General features: G+C 50.4%; 1 protein-coding gene and 1 long non-coding RNA gene across 2 annotated transcripts in view; one reads left to right on the top strand and one right to left on the bottom strand.

The window, feature by feature from the left end:
* LOC127911813 (uncharacterized) overlaps positions 1 to 889 on the top strand; it is a 1,209-nt gene extending 320 nt beyond the window's left edge. The window contains exons 1-3 of the long non-coding RNA XR_008079464.1: positions 1 to 323; positions 375 to 629; positions 732 to 889. The exon at positions 1 to 323 is cut by the window's left edge and continues 320 nt beyond it. This is a non-coding gene — a long non-coding RNA (uncharacterized LOC127911813). The remainder of the gene's footprint in view (positions 324 to 374; positions 630 to 731) is intronic.
* The window catches only part of LOC118379418 (extracellular matrix organizing protein FRAS1-like), a 420,646-nt gene that overhangs the window by 379,571 nt on the left and 33,575 nt on the right, over positions 1 to 7,500 (bottom strand).

Genomic DNA, 7,500 nt, shown 5'->3' with positions numbered 1-7,500 from the left:
GCTCTTGAGGAGAGGAGGTGGAGGAGGAGAGGGATAGTGTAATGACTGCAGGCTCTTGAGGAGAGGAGGTGGAGGAGGAGAGGGATAGTGTAATGACTGCAGGCTCTTGAGGAGAGGAGGTGGAGGAGGAGAGGGATAGTGTAATGACTGCAGGCTCTTGATGAGAGGAGGTGGAGGAGGAGAGGGATAGTGTAATGACTGCAGGCTCTAGAGGAGAGGAGGTGGAGGAGGAGAGGGATAGTGTAATGACTGCAGGCTCTAGAGGAGAGGAGGTGGAGGAGGAGAGGGATAGTGTAATGACTGCAGGCTCTTGAGGAGAGGAGGTGGAGGAGGAGAGGGATAGTGTAATGACTGCAGGCTCTTGATGAGAGGAGGTGGAGGAGGAGAGGGATAGTGTAATGACTGCAGGCTCTTGAGGAGAGGAGGTGGAGGAGGAGAGGGATAGTGTAATGACTGCAGGCTCTTGAGGAGAGGAGGTGGAGGAGGAGAGGGATAGTGTAATGACTGCAGGCTCTAGAGGAGAGGAGGTGGAGGAGGAGAGGGATAGTGTAATGACTGCAGGCTCTTGATGAGAGGAGGTGGAGGAGGAGAGGGATAGTGTAATGACTGCAGGCTCTTGAGGAGAGGAGGTGGAGGAGGAGAGGGATAGTGTAATGACTGCAGGCTCTTGATGAGAGGAGGTGGAGGAGGAGAGGGATAGTGTAATGACTGCAGGCTCTAGAGGAGAGGAGGTGGAGGAGGAGAGGGATAGTGTAATGACTGCAGGCTCTTGAGGAGAGGAGGTGGAGGAGGAGAGGGATAGTGTAATGACTGCAGGCTCTTGAGGAGAGGAGGTGGAGGAGGAGAGGGATAGTGTAATGACTGCAGGCTCTAGAGGAGAGGAGGTGGAGGAGGAGAGGGATAGTGTAATGACTGCAGGCTCTTGATGAGAGGAGGTGGAGGAGGAAAGGGATAGTGTAATGACTGTATAGTATAGTTCCCTTAAGGAAAAACACCTTTAGTAAATTTGTTTTCTCAGTGAGAGCTTCCCACACTATCATCAGACTTAACTGCACAAAACTTTCACAAAGACATGTCTAAAGGCCAATCAGATTTGTGAACATGGTCCCTAGCTGTGTGTTGCTGCTTTCCATGTCTGTTGTCTGTAACTTGTGAGGTGTGGAAACACTTTGTTGTTGCTTTAATGAATTTTGTCTTGCTGCTTTTTGTCCTATGTTGCTCTGTCTGTATGCTACGTCTTGCTTGTTCTATGTTGCTCTGTCTATATGCTACGTCTTGCTTGTCCTATGTTTCTCTGTCTGTATGCTACGTCTTGCTTGTCCTATGTTGCTCTGTCTGTATGCTACGTCTTGCTTGTCCTATGTTGCTCTGTCTGTATGCTACGTCTTGCTTGTCCTATGTTACTCTGTCTGTATGCTGTCTTGCTTGTTCTATGTTGCTCTGTCTGTATGCTACGTTTTGCTTGTTCTATGTTGCTCTGTCTGTGTGCTATGTCTTGCTTGTCCTATGTTGCTCTGTCTGTATGCTACGTCTTGCTTGTTCTATGTTGCTCTGTCTGTATGCTACGTCTTGCTTGTTCTATGTTGCTCTGTCTGTATGCTACGTCTTGCTTGTTCTATGTTGCTCTGTCTGTATGCTATGTCTTGCTTGTCCTATGTTGCTCTGTCTGTATGCTACGTCTTGCTTGTCCTATGTTGCTCTGTCTGTATGCTATGTCTTGCTTGTCCTATGTTGCTCTGTCTGTATGCTATGTCTTGCTTGTCCTATGTTGCTCTGTCTGTATGCTATGTCTTGCTTGTCCTATGTTGCTCTGTCTGTATGCTTCGTCTTGCTTGTTCTATGTTGCTCTGTCTGTATGCTACGTCTTGCTTGTTCTATGTTGCTCTGTCTGTATGCTATGTCTTGCTTGTTCTATGTTGCTCTGTCTGTATGCTATGTCTTGCTTGTTCTATGTTGCTCTGTCTGTGTCTTGCTTGTTCTATGTTGCTCTGTCTGTATGCTATGTCTTGCTTGTCCTATGTTGCTCTGTCTGTATGCTTCGTCTTGCTTGTTCTATGTTGCTCTGTCTGTATGCTTCGTCTTGCTTGTTCTATGTTGCTCTGTCTGTATGCTACGTCTTGCTTGTTCTATGTTGCTCTGTCTGTATGCTACGTCTTGCTTGTTCTATGTTGCTCTGTCTGTATGCTACGTCTTGCTTATTCTATGTTGCTCTGTCTGTATGCTATGTCTTGCTTGTCCTATGTTGCTCTGTCTGTATGCTTCGTCTTGCTTGTTCTATGTTGCTCTGTCTGTATGCTATGTCTTGCTTGTCCTATGTTGCTCTGTCTGTATGCTTGTCTTGCTTGTTCTATGTTGCTCTGTCTGTATGCTTCGTCTTGCTTGTTCTATGTTGCTCTGTCTGTATGCTATGTCTTGCTTGTCCTATGTTGCTCTGTCTGTATGCTACGTCTTGCTTGTCCTATGTTGCTCTGTCTGTATGCTTCGTCTTGCTTGTTCTATGTTGCTCTGTCTGTATGCTATGTCTTGCTTGTCCTATGTTGCTCTGTCTGTATGCTTCGTCTTGCTTGTTCTATGTTGCTCTGTCTGTATGCTTCGTCTTGCTTGTCCTATGTTGCTCTGTCTGTATGCTACGTCTTGCTTGTTCTATGTTGCTCTGTCTGTATGCTACGTCTGGCTTGTTCTATGTTGCTCTGTCTGTATGCTACGTCTTGCTTGTTCTATGTTGCTCTGTCTGTATGCTACATCTTGCTTGTTCTATGTTGCTCTGTCTGTATGCTACGTCTTGCTTGTCCTATGTTGCTCTGTCTGTATGCTACGTCGTGCTTGTTCTATGTTGCTCTGTCTGTATGCTACGTCTTACTTGTCCTATGTTGCTCTGTCTGTATGCTATGTCTTGCTTGTCCTATGTTGCTCTGTCTGTATGCTATGTCTTGCTTGTCCTATGTTGCTCTGTCTGTATGCTACGTCTTGCTTGTTCTATGTTGCTCTGTCTGTATGCTACGTCTTGCTTGTCCTATGTCTCTATTGTCTATATTGTCATTGTTTTTCATAACCTGCCCAGGGACTGCGGTTGAAAATTAGCCGGCTGGCTAAAACCAGCACTTTTACTGAAACGTTGATTAATGTGCACTGTCCCTGTAAAAATAAAATAAACTCAAACTCAAACTCAAACTGCAGGCCTGGCTCTTGAACCTAACTTTCTAGTGAGGCTGTGGCACTGTTTAGTGTGGTAGATTAATGATGTCTGGGCCTGTGGGTCTATGAGGGAGGGAGGGATGATGGAGGGAGCATTAGATTAGAGGGAGGGATAAGGTAAGAAGGGAGAGAGCAGAGAGAGGAGGGAGAGAGCAGAGAGAGGAGGGAGAGAGCAGAGAGAGGAGGGAGAGAGCATTAGATTAGAGGGAGGAAGAGAGAGCAGAGAGAGGAGGGAGGGAGCATTAGATTAGAGGGAGGAAGAGAGAGCAGAGAGAGGAGGAGAGGAGAGGAGGGAGAGAGCATTAGATTAGAGGAGGAAGAGAGAGCAGAGAGGGGAGGGAGCATTAGATTAGAGGGAGGAATAAAGTAGGAAGGAGAGAGCAGAGAGAGGAGAGGGAGCAGAGGGAGGAAGAGAGGAGAGGGGAGCATTAGATTAGAGGGAGGAATAAAGTAGGAAGGAGAGAGCAGAGAGAGGAGGGAGGGAGCATTAGATTAGAGGGAGGAAGAGAGAGCAGAGAGAGGAGGGAGGGAGCATTAGATTAGAGGGAGGAAGAGAGAGCAGAGAGGGAGGGAGGGAGCATTAGATTAGAGGGAGGAAGAGAGAGCAGAGAGAGGAGGGAGGGAGCATTAGATTAGAGGGTGGAAGAGAGAGAGAGAAGGAGAGAGAGCAGAGAGAGGAGGGAGGGAGCAGAGAGAGGAGGGAGGGAGGAGGGAGGAAGAGAGAGCAGAGAGAGGAGGAGAGGGAGCATTAGATTAGAGGGAGGAAGAGGAGGAGAGAGGAGGGAGGGAGCATTAGATAAGAGAGCAGAGAGGGGAGGGAGGGAGCATTAGAGGGTGGAAGAGGGAGGGGAGGGAGGGAGCATTAGATTAGAGGGTGGAAGAGAGCAGAGAGAGGAGGAGGGAGCATTAGATTAGAGGGAGCAGAGAGAGGGAGGGAGAGAGCATTAGATTAGAGGTAGGAAGGGAGAGAGAGAGAGGAGGGAGGATTAAAGGGAGGAAGAGAGCAGAGAGGAGGAGGGAGGGAGCATTAGATTAGAGGGAGGGAGGGAGGGAGGGAGGGAGGGAGGGAGGGAGGGAGGGAGGGAGGGGGAGGAGGGAGGGAGGGAGGGAGGGAGGGAGGGAGGGAGGGAGGGAGGGAGGGAGGGAGGATAGCAGAGAGAGGGGGAGAGAGCATTAGATTAGAGGGAGGGAGGAAGGGAGGGAGATAGAGAGAGGAGGGAGGCAGGAAAGCATGTTACCACCATGGGACGCAGAGAGAGGAGGGAGGGAGCATTAGATTAGAGGGAGGGATAAGGTAGGAAGGAGAGAGCAGAGAGAGGAGGGAGGGAGCATTAGATTAGAGGGAGGAATAAGGGGAAGGGAGAGCAGAGAGAGGAGGGAGGGAGCATTAGATTAGAGGGAGGGATAAGGTAGGAAGGGAGAGAGCAGAGAGAGGAGGGAGGGAGCATTAGATTAGAGGGAGGAATAAGGTAGGAAGGGAGAGAGCAGAGAGAGGAGGGAGGGAGCATTAGATTAGAGGGAGGGATAAGGTAGGAAGGGAGAGAGCAGAGAGAGGAGGGAGGGAGCATTAGATTAGAGGGAGGAGGAAGGGAGAGAGCAGAGAGAGGGAGGGAGGGAGCATTAGATTAGAGGGAGGAATAAGGTAGGAAGGGAGGCAGAGAGAGGAGGGAGGGGAGGAGGAGGGAGGGAGGGAGGAGAGGGAGGAATAAGGTAGGAAGGAGAGAGCAGAGAGAGGAGGGAGAGAGCAGAGAGAGGAGGGAGAGAGCATTAGATTAGAGGGAGGAAGAGAGAGCAGAGAGAGGAGGGAGGGAGCATTAGATTAGAGGGAGGAATAAGGTAGGAAGGGAGAGAGCAGAGAGAGGAGGGAGGGAGCATTAGATTAGAGGGAGGAAGAGAGAGCAGAGAGAGGAGGGAGGGAGCATTAGATTAGAGGGAGGAAGAGAGAGCAGAGAGAGGAGGGAGGGAGCATTAGATTAGAGGGAGGAAGAGAGAGCAGAGAGGGGAGGGAGGGCGCATTAGATAAGAGAGAGCAGAGAGGGGAGGGAGGGAGCATTAGATTAGAGGGTGGAAGAGAGCAGAGAGAGGAGGGAGGGAGCAATAGATTAGAGGGAGGAAGGGAGAGAGCAGAGAGAGGAGGGAGGGAGCAATAGATTAGAGGGAGGAGGGAGGAAGGGAGAGAGCAGAGAGAGGAGGGAGGGAGCATTAGATTAGAGGGAGGGGGGGAGGAAGGGAGAGAGCAGAGAGGGATGATGGAGGGAGCATTAGATTAGAGGGAGGAAGGGAGAGAGCAGAGAGAGGAGGTAGGGAGCATTAGATTAGAGGGAGGGGGAGGAAGGGAGAGAGCAGAGAGGGATGATGGAGGGAGCATTAGATTAGAGGAGGAAGGGAGAGAGCAGAGAGAGGAGGGAGGGAGCATTAGATTAGAGGGAGGGGGAGGAAGGGAGAGAGCAGAGAGGGGATGATGGAGGGAGCATTAGATTAGAGGAGGGATAAGGTAGGAAGGGAGAGAGCAGACAGAGGAGGGAGGGAGCATTAGATTAAAGGGAGGAAGAGAGAGCATTAGAATAGAGGGAGGGAGAGAGGAGGGAGGGAGCATTAGATTAGAGGGAGGGAGGGAGGGAGGGAGGGAGGGAGGGAGGGAGGGAGGGAGGGAGGGAGGGAGGGAGGGAGGGAGGGAGGGAGAGAGCAGAGAGAGGAGGGAGCGAGGGAGAGAGCAGAGAGAGGAGGGAGGGAGCATTAGATTAGAGGGAAGGGAGAGAGCAGAGAGAGGAGGGAGAGAGCATTAGATTAGAGGGAGGAAGGGAGGGAGAGGAGGAGGGAGGGCATTAGGAGGTAGGGAAGGGAGGGAGGGAGGAGGGAGCATTAGATTAAAGGGAGGAAGGAGAGGGAGGGAGGGAGCATTAGGAGGGAGGGAGGGAGGGAGGGGAGGGAGCATTAGATTAAAGGGAGGAAGAGAGAGCAGAGAGGGGAGGGAGGGAGTATTAGAATAGAGGAAGGAAGGGAGAGAGCAGAGAGAGGAGGGAGCATTAGATTAAAGGGAGGAAGAGAGAGCAGAGAGGAGGGAGGGAGGGAGCATTAGATTAGAGGGAGGGAGGGAGGGAGGGAGGGAGGGGGAGGGAGGGAGGGAGGGAGGGAGGGAGGGAGGGAGGGAGGGAGGGAGGGAGGGAGGGAGGGAGGGAGGGAGGGAGGGAGGAGAGGGAGGGGGGGAGGGAGGGGGAGGGAGGAAGGAGGGAGGAGAGGAGGGAGGCAGGAAAGCATGCTTACTTTCCCTGGGCCACCACCACAATGGGACGCCTTACCCTACTGAGTCTCCCGCCCCCTCCTACACACACACACACACACACACACACACAGAGATACACACCAGGGCTGTGGGCTGTGCTATTTGCAGTGGACAAGATAAATAATGTGTCTGCTAGCGGTCCTGTCTGAGACGTGGGAGTCATGGGGTTTTGCTGGATGTAATTGCATGTTATTATTATACCCCTCGGCTTATTGATGACACTTTAACTCCGTGGAGACAGGAGGCAGGAAGACTCTCTCTCTCTCCTCGCTTTCTATTGTTTAACTCAGAAAGCTACTTTTTTATCCAGGTCTCTTACATTCTCTCCCAAACGGAAACCTTTCCTATAATGTGCAGTACTTTTGACGAGAGGCCTATGGGTGCAGATGGAATGCTAGAACAGTGCAGTGCAGATGGAATGCTAGAACAGTGTAGATGGAATGCTAGAACAGTGCAGATGGAATGCTAGAACAGTGTAGATGGAATTCTAGAACAGTGCAGATGGAATGCTAGAACAGTGTAGATGGAATGCTAGAACAGTGCAGTGCAGATGGAATGCTATAACAGTGCAGTGCAGATGGAATGCTATAACAGTGCAGTGCAGATGGAATGCTAGAACAGTGCAGTGCAGATGGAATGCTAGAACAGTGCAGTGCAGATGGAATGCTGGAACAGTGCAGTGCAGATGGGATGCTAGAACAGTGTAAATGGAATTCTAGAACAGTGTAAATGGAATGCTAGAACAGTGTAAATGGAATGCTAGAACTGTGTAAATGGAATTCTAGAACAGTGTAAATGGAATGCTAGAACTGTGTAAATGGAATGCTAGAACAGTGCAGTGCATATGGAATGCTAGAACAGTGTAAATGGAATGCTAGAACAGTGCAGTGCAGATGGAATTCTAGAACAGTGCAGATGGAATGCTATAACAGTGCAGTGCAGATGGAATGCTAGAACAGTGTAGATGGAATGCTAGAACAGTGCAGTGCAGATGGAATGCTAGAACAGTGCAGTGCAGATGG

Source organism: Oncorhynchus keta, chromosome 25 (genome assembly GCF_023373465.1).
Source record: "Oncorhynchus keta strain PuntledgeMale-10-30-2019 chromosome 25, Oket_V2, whole genome shotgun sequence".
Lineage (NCBI taxonomy): Eukaryota > Metazoa > Chordata > Actinopteri > Salmoniformes > Salmonidae > Oncorhynchus > Oncorhynchus keta.
The sequence above is the reverse complement of the archived record's forward strand: the minus strand, read 5'-3'. Positions and strand labels throughout refer to the sequence as shown.